The sequence below is a fragment of the Leopardus geoffroyi genome, chromosome C2 (genome assembly GCF_018350155.1).
Source record: "Leopardus geoffroyi isolate Oge1 chromosome C2, O.geoffroyi_Oge1_pat1.0, whole genome shotgun sequence".
Lineage (NCBI taxonomy): Eukaryota > Metazoa > Chordata > Mammalia > Carnivora > Felidae > Leopardus > Leopardus geoffroyi.
The window spans coordinates 157,662,253-157,675,136 of record NC_059333.1 but is presented as its reverse complement, the minus strand read 5'-3'; the positions used below and the strand labels follow the sequence as shown (position 1 = coordinate 157,675,136).

The 12,884-nt window shown below is 42.5% G+C and overlaps 1 protein-coding gene across 2 annotated transcripts in view; it reads right to left on the bottom strand.

The window, feature by feature from the left end:
- Window positions 1-12,884, bottom strand: part of SNRK (SNF related kinase) — a 58,965-nt gene that overhangs the window by 21,092 nt on the left and 24,989 nt on the right. Inside the window, exon 2 of one of the 2 annotated variants that reach the window (XM_045436764.1) lies at window positions 10,894-11,398. The exons of the other annotated variant lie outside the window; for it this stretch is intronic. The gene's annotated coding sequence lies outside the window, so the exon portion shown is untranslated. The remainder of the gene's footprint in view (window positions 1-10,893; window positions 11,399-12,884) is intronic. 2 annotated transcript variants of the gene reach the window in all.

Sequence of the window (12,884 nt, the reverse complement as noted above, 5' to 3'; positions counted from 1 at the left end):
TCCAAAAATAAATAAACATTAAAAAAAAAAAAGAAAGAATGAATGCCATCACTCATACCTACTTCAAAACAGTTCTTTCCCACACCTGAATCCACCTGGGGACTTCAAAACTCAATGCTGTCCAAACTAAGCTCGTCACTTTGTACCCAAGCGTATTTGTCTCATTTGGGTTCTAGTGTGGTCTGTGGCACCTCCACCTACCAATCAAAACTTAGGAGGCATCCTGGACTCTGTACCACAGGCGTCCCCTCACTTCCGCATCAGGAAGATCGTGCCAGTTCCGGTATGGGCCCACAGTCCTCCAGGGCTCCTACCGCTGACCTCCAGCTCCCCGAGATCCCCCCAAACCGCCCTCCCAGCTGGCAACCAGGGCATCGCCACGGTGAGCTGTAACCGCAGACGTTTTCCTCCATTACCCGGAGCTCCAGAGCAGCACATGTCCCCTGCATCCTCAGAAGTTTGCTGAACGAAACCGACCTGAAGCTAAAGAGACGGCAAACGCTTCTGCAAATACCGTTTGGACAGGACGTCCCAGAAGGCAGCCGCCGCGGAGGTCCTCGGTACGCGGGCAGTGGGCAGTGGGCAGTTACGGACCGCTTTCAAATAGAAGCTAGGAGGGAAAGGAGAGGGAGTATCTGGAGTGGGGACGGAGGGGTATCAGTGAAAACAAGCTGCAGTTTCTTTTAGTGAGGGGTTTAACGCCTGGCGCAAACCTGTCTTTTCAAGTCGAAAGAAAATAGGAAAAAGTTCAAGAAGTCCGAAGGTTATCAAACGTGTGGGACGGCACACGTTCACGCAAGTGCAAACCCGACAAGCAGCAGACACCCTTCCAACTCCGCATTCTTTCATAAATCACCTCACAAATCTGATTTTAGCAACCTCGGTAGATGGAGAGCGAAAGATAGTGATTTCCTTCAGTGAGGCCTAATGAAAAAGCATGCCTGGGCTAAAGCATCCAAGCCTGGGTTCAAATCCTACCTTGGCCATTTAATTAGCTCTGTATTCTTGGCCAAGTTATACCTGCCTTCTGTGCCTCTGAGTTTTCTCTCCTACAAAAGGTGGACACCACCGCTCAGCTGGCGATTTCCGTGAGGGTGTCCAGGCAAAAAGTGCCACACGGATCCCCGCAGAACGTGGAAGGATTGATAAAAATCCTTGCCTCGAAGTGAAGGAGTGAGACTGGTAGGGAAAAGCCAAAGGAATTTTATACTTTTTATTCAATATACTTCTGTACTATTTGAATTCTCTTACAAGAACATTCATTTGTATTCATTTATTGCTTATAAAAAAGTAATTAAAAATTAGCTGTGCTTAACAGAACATTATGAAGTGTACATACTTCAATGGGAGAGGCAGAAGCGTCTTTAGAAGAATGTCAAGGTAATGCGGTAATAAAAAAAAAAAAAAAAAAAAAAGCCTGCTCACTGAGACAGTGATTCTCAACCTGTACGTCTGGGGACACTAGATTCCGTAAGATTCCCTTGATAAATTCACAGACCCATCTCTCCACAGCATGAACAGTTACAATTATCTTAGCTTTAATTTTTAGCACAAATAACTTCTGCCAAGGACCAAAAGTACTTCAAGTGTTCAACGCGGGGTCTTGTGCAGCAAGGGGAGTCTGGTCAGTGCTGCCGGCCACTCACCCTCCGGCCCGTCTCTGCGCTTCAGACACACCCGCACGTGGTGTCGCACATGTCAACAGGTCATCACTTTTTATTGTTCCAATGATCTTCCACTGCACAGATGTTTCAAAGCTTATTTCGGTCTGGGGCAACTATGAAAAAAACCATCTGTGTACAGATGTTTGTGCAGACTTAAATTTTCATTTCTCTTGGGCAAATACCTAGGCAAGGGTGGGCTTCCTAAGCCATATAGTTAAGTGTACATGAGCTTTAAAGGAACTGCCTGATCACTTTTCACGGTGGCGCTAGGATTTTTACATTCCCATCCTCAAAGTATGAGAGTTCCAGTTGTTCCATTCACACCCTTGTAAGCCCTTGGTACTGGCAGTTTAAAAAATCCCACCCATCCTAACAGATGTACTTTTAGTTTGCATTTTCCCTGATGACTAATGATGTGGGCATCTACACGAGCTTATTATTATATTACGCCTTCTCTGGTGAATTGTTTGTTTGCATCTTTCGTTCATTTAACGTTGAGTTGCCTTTTAATTTACTGAGTTTTGAGAGTTCTTATTTTATATATAACCTCCAGTAATACAGAAAAAAGCTTTATTTTAAAATGGTCATATTGACCGTATTTACATTTCCTGAAAACAGCTTCAAAAGCTTTCTCAAAAAATTACTTGAGTATAGTTGACGTTCACAGTTATATTAGCTTCCAACACAGTGTCCAACATAGTGATTTGACGATTCTATACATTACTCCGTGCTCATCGTGAGAAGGGCAGTCACCATACAACATTATTACAATACCATTTGTACTTTCCATTTCTGTGACTTCCTTATTTAAATGTATACCTCTTAATTCCTTTTATCTGTTTCACCCCTCCCCCCACGCACCCCACCCCTCTGGCCACTTGTTTTCTGTATTTAAGAGGCTGATTTTTTTGTTCATTTGTTTTGGTTTTCAGATTCCATATGTAAGGGAAACCATATGGTATTTGACTTTCTCTGACTTAATTCACTTAGTATAATACCCTCTACGTCCATCCATGTTGCTGCAAATGGCAAGATCTCCTCTGTTTTTAATGGCTTAGTACTCCACGGTGTGTTGTGTGTATACAAACTACATCTTCTTTATCTATTCATCTATCGATGGACACTTAGGTTGCTTCCATATCCTAGCTATTGTAAATCATACTGCAATGAACATAAGGGTACATAAACCTTTTCAAACTACTGTTTTTTTAATTCTTTGGTTAAATACCCAGTAGCAGAATTACTAACTGTATGGCATTTCTATTTTTAATTTTGTTTTGAGGAACCACCACACTGTTTTCCACAGTGGGTTCCACCAATTTACTTTTCCACCAACAGTGCACAGGGGTTCCCTTTTCTCCCCATGCTTGCCCAACACTGGTTATTTCTTGTCTTTTTGACACTAGCCATTCTGAGCAGCATGAGGGGATCTCCCATTGCAGTTTTGATGTGCATTTCCCAGATGATTAGTAAGGCTGAGCATCTTTTCACAGGTCTGCTTGCCATCTGTTGGTTCTCTCTGGAAAAATGTCTGTTCAGGTCCTCTGCCCATTTTTTAATTGGACTGTTTGTGTTTCTGGTGTTGAGTTATAGAAGTTCTTTATATATTTTGGATTTATCATTTGCAAATATCTTCTGAGCTCTGAGAATTCTTTATGTATTCTCTATCAAATATGTGATTTCCAAATATTTTGTCCCAGTTGGTGTCTTAATAAGATCTTTCAAGAAGCAGGAGTTGAGGGGCACCTGGATGGCTCAGTAGGCTAAGTGTCCAACTCTTGATTTCAGCTCAGGTCATGATCTTACAGTTCATGGGATTGAGCTCCACATCGGGCTCTGCACTGACGATGTGGAGCTTCCTTGGGATTCTCTCTCTCCCTCTCTCTCTGACCCTCCCCGGCTGTCTCTCTCTCAAAATAAATAAATAAACATTTTTAAAAAAAGAAGCAGGAGTTCATTTTGGTAAAATCCAATTTATCAAGTTTTTCTTTTATAGATTGTGCTTTTGATGCTCTAAAATAGCTTTGCCTAAGTCAAAGCTACAGAGATCTTCTGTTTTCTTCTAGAACTTTTATAGTCCTATGTTTCACATTTAAGTCTATGATGCACGTTTGAGTTTTTGTAAGTGTATAAGGAATGGATCAAGATTCATTTTTTGCATACGGATACCCAATTGTTCCAGTACATTGTTGAAGACTACTTAGGCTTTGTCCACTAAATTGCTTTAGCACTTCTGCTGAAAAATCATTTGATCATATGTGTGGGTTTATTTACGGACTATATTCTATTCCACTGATTTATATGTATGCCCTTTTCTTAACACCATATAGTCTTGATTATTATAGCTTTATACTAAGTCCTGAATACTCCAGTTACTTTTAAGGTTAAACTTTTCCATCTTTATTGGTTATTCACATGACCTTTTAATGAACTCTCTTTTCATCTGTCTTTAGTAGAGTTCCTCATTGATTTGTAAGAGCTCTTTCAATAGTAAGAATAGTAATCATCTATGTTACAAATTATTTGCTTGGTTTGTTTCCTAATTATAATTTCTAAAAAAATACATGTACAACCATACCATAAACTGGAATCAAACCATATCCATAAACTGGAATCAAATCTATTACCTTTTCTTTATGATTCCTGTTTAGAAAGGCCAAGATCTTATAAATGTTCGCTTTAGGGGGAGGGGAGGGCGTGTAATTCGTGTTATACAAATCCTTAATTCACCTGGAATTTGTTTTGACACATAACACAGATAGGAATCTGTCATTCCTTCTTCCTTAAATGTTTAACTATTTCCAATACAATTTATTAAATAATTCCTCCTCTGATGCCTTGTGATAATTGAGGAAGTTAAAACTATTAGAGCCTGGGGGCGCCTGGGTGGCGCAGTCAGTTAAGCGTCCGACTTCAGCCAGGTCACGATCTCGCGGTCCGGGAGTTTGAGCCCCGCGTCAGGCTCTGGGCTGATGGCTCAGAGCCTGGAGCCTGTTTCCGATTCTGTGTCTCCCTCTCTCTTTGCCCCTCCCCCGTTCATGCTCTGTCTCTCTCTGTCCCAAAAAATAAATAAACGTTGAAAAAAAAAAAATTAAAAAAACAAACAAACAAAAAAAAACTATTAGAGCCTGTTTGCCTACATCGCTTAAAATCACCAGCTAAAGAACCATGCTGAGGTATAGCGGTGTCCTTGGGGGAATCGGTCCTTATACTGAAGGGTCACAAAGCAGACACTGATACAAGTGCTCAACAAATGTGTGGCACCACTATTTACCAGGCACTGTGCTAGGTGCTGGGATGTAATCATAATGAGACCTTAGAGGTTGGCAACAAAGGGAGGATGTCCAGGACAGATGACACTATTGCCCTTTGTGTCCCTTGCCACAATTCCTCTCTCTTGATTCATTTGCAGGAAAACAATGACCATCTGGCTCATAATTGATGGCTCCATCTTACCTTCCACCGAGGATCCCCGTGTTAGAGTTGCTCCCAAGTATGCACCTCACCCTACCTCCAAGAGCCCATAAGCACTGCTAAAGGCTTGGGCTCCATGTAGTAAACAGAGGGCCTATCATATTTGGTTTGTTCTCCTCCCAGTTATGAGAAATAACTGATATACGCCTGCATAGCTTTAACGTGTAGAACGATAGTCTGGTTTACGCATGTTGTGAAATGATTTAGTTAACATCCATGATCTCAGAGACAATAAAAAGAAAAAATAATTTCTCCTTGTGATGAGATTTCTTAGGATCTATTCTCTTAACTCTCCTATATACCACACAACGGTGTGAACTACAGTCGTCATGCTGTTCATTGCATCCCCGGTACTTATTTACTCTTATAACTGGAAGTTTATACTTTTTGAACACCTTTTTCTAATCCCGATCCCTTGCCTCTGGTAACCACGCTCTGATCTCTTTCCCTGAGTGTGGGGTTTGTTTTGGTTTGGTTTTAGATTTTCACATATATAAGTGAGATCATACAGTCTTTATCTGTCTTATCTCACTTAGCACAACATCTGCAAGTCCATATTGTCACAAATGGTAGGATTTCCTAATTTTTTATAGCTGAATAATATCCCATGGTGTGTGTGTATACATATATATACCACAACTCCCTTACCCATTTATCCACTGATGGACACTTAGGGTTGTTTTAATGTCTTGCCTGTTGTCAACAATGCCGCTCTGAACATGGGGGTGCAGAGATCTTTTTGAGTTAGTATTTTCATTTCCTTTGGATATACTCCCAGAGGTGGAATTGTTGAATCATACAGTACTATTTTTAGTTTTCTGAGCAAACTCCAGTTTTCCATCTGGTTGTACCAATTTATATTCCAACCAACAGTGCAGAAGGTTTCCCTTTTCTCCACATCCACAACGGCATTTGTTATCTCTTGTCTTTCTGATGATGGCCTTTCTAGCAGGCACAAGGGAGTATCTCATTGCGGTTTTTTTGTTTTGTTTTGTTTTGTTTTTTTTAAATTTTTTTTTCAACGTTTATTTATTTTTGGGACAGAGAGAGACAGAGCATGAACGGGGGAGGGGCAGAGAGAGAGGGAGACACAGAATCGGAAACAGGCTCCAGGCTCTGAGCCATCAGCCCAGAGCCTGACGCGGGGCTCGAACTCACGGACCGCGAGATCGTGACCTGGCTGAAGTCGGACGCTTAACCGACTGCGCCACCCAGGCGCCCCTCATTGCGGTTTTAATTTGCATTTCTCTGATGACTAGTGATATTGAACATCTTTTCATGTACCTGTTGGCCATTTATATATCTTCTTTAGAAAAATGTCTATTTAGGATCTTTATCCATTTTTAACTGGATTATTTGGTTTTATTGTTGTTGAGCTGGAGTTATTTTATATATTTTTGATATTAATCGCTTATCAGATACACGGTTTGCAGATATTTTTTTCCCATTCCATAGGTTGTCTTTTCACTTTGTTGGTGGCTTCTTTCCCTGTGCAGAAGGCTTCTGTGTTTGACGTATTTTTTATTTTATTGTTTGTGCTTTTAGGTGTCCTATCTGAAGAAATCACGTCAAGGAGGTTTTTTCCTGTCTTCTTCTAGGAGTTTCATGGCTTCAGGTCGTACATTTAAGTCTTTAATCCCTTCCAAGTCAATTTTTGTGAGTGGTGTTAAGACAGGGGTCAAGTTTCATTCTTCTACATGTGAATATCCAATTTTCTTCAATTTATTGAAGAGACGGTCTTTTCTCCAGTGAAGATTCCAGGCTCCCTTTTCAAACATTAGTTGACCATATATGCTCATTTCTGGACTCCTGATTCTGTTCCGTTACTCCATTTGTCTGTTTTTATGCCTGTACCACTGTCTTCATGACTACAGCTTTATAGCATAGCTTGAAATCAGAAAGTATGAGCCTCCTGCTTTGTTCTTCTTTCTCAGGATGTCTTTGGCTATCTTGGGTCTACTGTGGTTCCATATAAATCTTAGGCATGTTCTTCTATTTCTGTAAAAAACGCCATTGGAATCTTAATAGGAATGGGCTTTTGGTAGTATTAACATTTTAACAACATTAATTCTTCCAATCCATAGACAAGGGCTACTTTCCATTTATTTTTGTATCTTTGATTTCTTTCATCATGTCTTACAGTTTTCAAGGTAGAGATCTTTCACCTCCTTGGTTTAATATGTTCCTAAGTGTTTTATTGTTTTTGATGCTATTGTAAATGGGATCAACTTATTTCATTTTCAGAAAAATTGTTAATGGATAGAAATGCTACTGATTTTTGTACATTAATTTTGCATCCTACAATTTTACTGAATTTCTGATTAAGTTCTAAGAGTTTTTGGGGGAGTCTTTAGGATTTTCTCTATATAAAATCATGTCATCAGCAACTAGAGACAGTTTTACTTCATTTCCAATGCTGATGTCTTCTGTTTTTATTGCCTGATTGCCCTAGGTAGGACTTCCAATACTGTGTTAAATAGGAGACAGCGTCTTGTTCTTGATCTTAAACGAAAAGCTCTCAACCTTTTACCACTAAGTATGATGGTGGTGGTGGGCTGGTCATATATGGCCTTTATTATGTTGCGGTACACTGCCTCTACACCCACTGTAAGTTCTTACCACAAATGGATGTTGAATTTTGTCAGATGCTTTTTTCTACATCTATTGAGATGATCATGATTCTCTTCTTTCAATTCTAGTAACAATAACTGATTTGCAAATGTTGAACCATCCTTGCATCCCAGGGATAAATCACACTTGATCATCACGGTGAATCACTTTAATGTGCTACTGAATCCAGTTTGCTAGTATTTCATTGAGAATTTTTGCATCTATATTCATCAGGGATATTGGCCTGTAGTTTTCTCTTCTACAGTGCCCTCTTCTGCCTTCAGTATCAGGAAAATGCTGGTCTCATGAACTCAGTTTGGGAATGTTCCCTCCTCCTTGATTTTTCCAAAGAGTTTGAAAAGGATTGGTATGAATTCTTTAAATGTTTGGTAAAATTAACCAATTGGATTTCTGATTACTGAGTCAATCTCCTTACTAGTAATTGGTCTATTCAAATTTTCTATTTCTTCCTTCCTGATTCAGTCTTAGTAGGTTATATGTAGAATTTTCCCATTTCTTCTAGGTTATCCAGTTTGTCAGCATATAGTTATTCATAGCAGCCTTTTTGACCCTCTGTATTTCTGTGGTATCTGTTGTAATAGCTCCTTTTTCATTTATAATTTTGTTGATTTGGGTCTCTCACTCTCTTTTCCTTGATAAAATTAGCGAAGGGCTTGCCAATTTTGTTTATCTTTTCAAAGAACTGACTTTTAGTTTGGTTAATCTTTTCTATTGTTTTTTTCTGTTCTCTATTTATTTCTGCTCTTTACTATTTTCCTTCCTTCTATGTGGGATCTTTCCTGCTTCTTAATGTAGGCATTTATTGCTACAAACTTCCCACTCAGAACTGCTTTGCTACATCCCAAGTTCTAGTTTTGCATACCCACAAGTTCTAGTATATTGTGTTTCCATTTTCATTTGTCTTCAGAAACTTTCACTTCCCCTTTAATTTCTTCTTTGATCCACTGGTTGTTCAGGAATATCATGTTTTTTAAGAGTTTTTGGTTATGATTTCATGATTCTTTCTCTTCTTTGCTATCAGTGTGCCAGTCTCTAAGAGGTCTCTAATATTACCTATCTGTAAGTTGAAGGATGAAAATGTGAATTTGCTGAACTTGCTAGAATTTTATGTAAAATTAACCAAATAAGGATCTGAGTGAGACCCTGATGAAAACTACAAACAAAATACATGCAGTTTTACATGGGCTTAGGACAGTCCATTTCAGCATCCTAGGAGACTTTATTTGCTTGCTTCATGGTGCTCTGCTATGGGACAAATCAAAAAATGATCTAAAGAAAGTGATCAATAAGTAGTTCTCTAATTGGTAAGAGACGCTGATAGCTAAGGACTCTGAAGTTCAATTCTCTTACATGAAGTAACACAAGAATGAAGTCTTAGAAGCCTTCCTTAATGATTAAAAAACCGTTCCTTCTAATCCCCTGACAGCAGCTAGAAGAGTCAAAAGTAGAAACGGAACACAACTTCGCTAACTCTTCTTACCTCTGCTGATTAATGAACTCATCTTGATACTGAAGCTGGATAGTAAATCCAAAAAAATTTTATCAAGCTGTTTAACTGACAACTTCAGAGCAACATAGCCCACCCACAAACTGATAACTGAGAACAAAATTAGGACTAATCTAAAACTACTGGGAATCTTCTACTTCTAGGTAGACTGCAATGTGTTGAGCAGACGGAAGGTCCTGCTCTAACAACTGGAAACAAAAGATAACTTGCAGAAATCCGGTTTTCAAGGCCTTGGAAGCAACAGAAATAAATGAACTGAAATTCCAGAATCAGGAAGAGCTCTAAGAGCTGAGGCAGAAATCCAAACAAGAATCATGTGACCTCAGGAATAGCAACAGATCACATGCGTTCCTAAAAAAGGTTAAACCAAATCAACTTATACCATACCTAAAAGAAGAGCTTATGTCTACCAACTTTTTAGAAACCTGAAAAATAGGTAAATTTAGGAAAATACAGCTAGTCTGATGCAAGAACATAAGCTTGCAGTGGACTGACATTCAAAGTCTCATGTAACAATCAACTGGTTTTTGTACACATTAGTCTCCTGAGAATTTGTTAAGCCGGTTTCAGTCCTCTGGAAACTAATTACCACTGAGCACAAAACTGAGAATCACACTTTGGAACTGGGGGATCACACCATCTGAGGGGCTTTCCTGCCATCTACTGGAGCTCCTGATCCACGTTCAGTCTCTTTAAACTGTAACAAGGACCTAAAGTCAACGAAGAGTTGATACATACAAACTGTTCATGACACAAAATGGGTTTAAAAAAAAAATACCAAACACACCAAATACCTACAAATTAAGTCTTCGGCTTTAAAAAACAAAAAGGACACCATATCCCCAACGATCTGATGTTCCTTTTGGGAGAAGCCCTGTCTATAAGCTTACCTCCAGCTTTCCATTACCATCTTCCCAAGTCACAGCTAGGAAATTTAAAACACTATAAGGCAAATGAGAGATTAATGTATAAAACAAGTCAGTCAGGTAGCCAAAGGCACAAAAATAAGGACACAATTCCACACCTCTATTTTATGTTCCAAAGCTTACTTCAAAACTGCTTCAAAGCTGTGGGCCCCACAAGCCTGCAAGATCAGATCTAAAATAAGCTTCATAGCGGTATGTTGTAACATGCTTCAAACCGCAGACCTGCCTCAATGTGCAGGGAGGAGGGGAGTCCAGGACATGTTAACATACAGGCACAAGTCAGGGAAAAGGAGTTCCAGTATGGGCAAGGATATCGGGCCGGGCCATGGGGGAGGGGGCACGATTACACGCTGTAAAAAAAATTGAGCAGAATCTAAGTTTTCATTTCTCTAGTTCGTTTTCTGTAATATTTAACTCATTTAAACAAACATTAGGGCCCGTCATGTTTACCTGGTGACAGGAATGGAACACAGATAAGATATAAACAAACACACACTTCTCTTTCTCAAGGACCTTCCTATTGAGCAAGAGGCACAAGCGAGCAGTCTGAAATGAGGTTTGGCGTCATCCCATCTAATTCCAAGGGGAAAAGGCCATTAGGGCACGTGTCCCCTTCATCTCATCATCCTCTGTTTTTAGCCATCTAACACCCCCCCCCCATTATTTTTATCCAACAAACCAGGGCACCTACTGTGTGCCTGGCTGCATCCCGGGCAGAATTTAGACGTGTCTACCAAGAGCGTCTCCCTCCACAGTCTTTTTCTCCTACTTGCTGGACAGGGCCCAAACGCTGAGGTCCTTACCGAGTTTTTCTTAGCTTTCAGGGCTTAAAATAATTGCAAATTAAACTTTTATAATACTGTTAGGCGCTGTTCTACACTATAGCGGGTATAATTTTTAAAATACCACCACCATCAGGCCAACCAATAGAAACCAGGTGAGATAAATCAACGTTTTTCTGAAGACGAAGTGGGTTAGACAGAACATGGGTTAATCGAGGATGATGGGAAGAGGACATTAAGAACAGCGAGTCCACGTACTGGGATGACGGTCGTGAGGAAGGGCCGGTGCCACAGACCGTCTCGGCTACTTAGCTTGGCTTCGCCCCGCGGTGCCCTCTTCCAGGCCCACGCGCCATCTTCCTCCGCCAAAGCCGGCGGCAACGTGTGAAGATCCGGCCGAGGGCAGCCACGGCCCTTGAAAGGAGAAAACCGCACGGCCGCGTGTGTGACCGTGACCGTCGAAAGCGTTTCCCGAGCAGCTGCTCCGCGAGTCCTGACACCCTCGGGACCCCGCAGGCGACTTCCCGATGCGCGGGGACGGTCTCCCCAGAAACGGAGACGCGTCGCCACCAAGTCCCGCCAGGCCATTTCGGAGCGAGCCCGAGAGCGCCGTCGAGCACGGCGCCTACGTGTCAACGCAGTTTTCACCAGTTTTCAAGAAGGCCACGGCGACGTCGCTCGACATTCACGAGTTCGGACTGGGTGGCGACGTGTATCGCGACTGCCCCGATTCCGAGTTGACCGTGTTGCAAGTGCGCGTTCACGGCTGAGTTTTTGTTTTGCGAACGGGTCCTTCTTCAACAGGTTTATGCGTCTCCCCACAAAAAAGATAAAAAAATACCCAAGTAGATTTGGTATTTTCAACTCCCTAAGGGTTTCCTAAGGCTACAACCCGAAGGGAATAGATTTAATTTCCGTATTTCTGTATGGAGATAGTTAACTGTTTTAAGTGGTTGAGAAAGCTCTTCTGAAGTTCCACGAACCTAACCCGTTACCAGGCAGATCCTTTCATTTGTTTTTATCTAACGTTAAAAACACACACTGAGGGGCGCCTGGGTGGCGCAGTCGGTTGAGCGTCCGACTTCAGCCAGGTCACGATCTCGCGGTCCGTGAGTTCGAGCCCCGCGTCAGGCTCTGGGCTGATGGCTCAGAGCCTGGAGCCTGCTTCTGATTCTGTGTCTCCCTCTCTCTCTCTGCCCCTCCCCCGTTCATGCTCTGTCTCTCTCTGTCCCAAAAATAAATAAACGTTGAAAAAAAAAACAAAAAAAAAAAAAACCACAGAGAAAAATCCCTCCTTTAGAAGTTAACCTACTCCCTACCTTCCGAAAGTTCACCACCACTAACAACACGTGTGAGAAAAACCCAAGGGCCAAGGTCCCGGGCCGCCCTCGCTCCCGGTTTTCCCAGGGCGGCCGACATTTCGGCAACTCCCCCCGAGGCCAAGCTTCCAAAGGCGAAGAAAGCCCCTCAGGAGGAGAAACGAGGCCGCGATCCCTGACCGCCCTTCGGGACAGCGGCCCGGCTCCACGGGAACCAGGCGTCTGTGACCCTTCGGCGAAGGCGGTGGCGACAGGTGCGCCGGACCGAAGGCCGACTTCGGGCCCGGCGCCGGGCTAAGCACCAGCGCGTCCGCCTTCCTCGAACCGCCGCCGTCACTACCCTCACTGCACACACGCCGGTGACGGACCGAGAGGCCAGTCGAGGGGGGAGGCGGGGGGCCGAGAGGGTGGCAGGCGGGCAACGGCCGTCGGGTCAAGGCACGGGAGGCAGAAGGGCCCCGAGGCAGGACTGCGAGCGCAAGGTGACCGACAGCAAGGGGGCGGCATCGCGGGGCCGCGCGGGCGACTCAAGGCGCGGGAGTCGCGAGTGAGGGGGGACCCGGGGGAGCCGACCCTGGGGA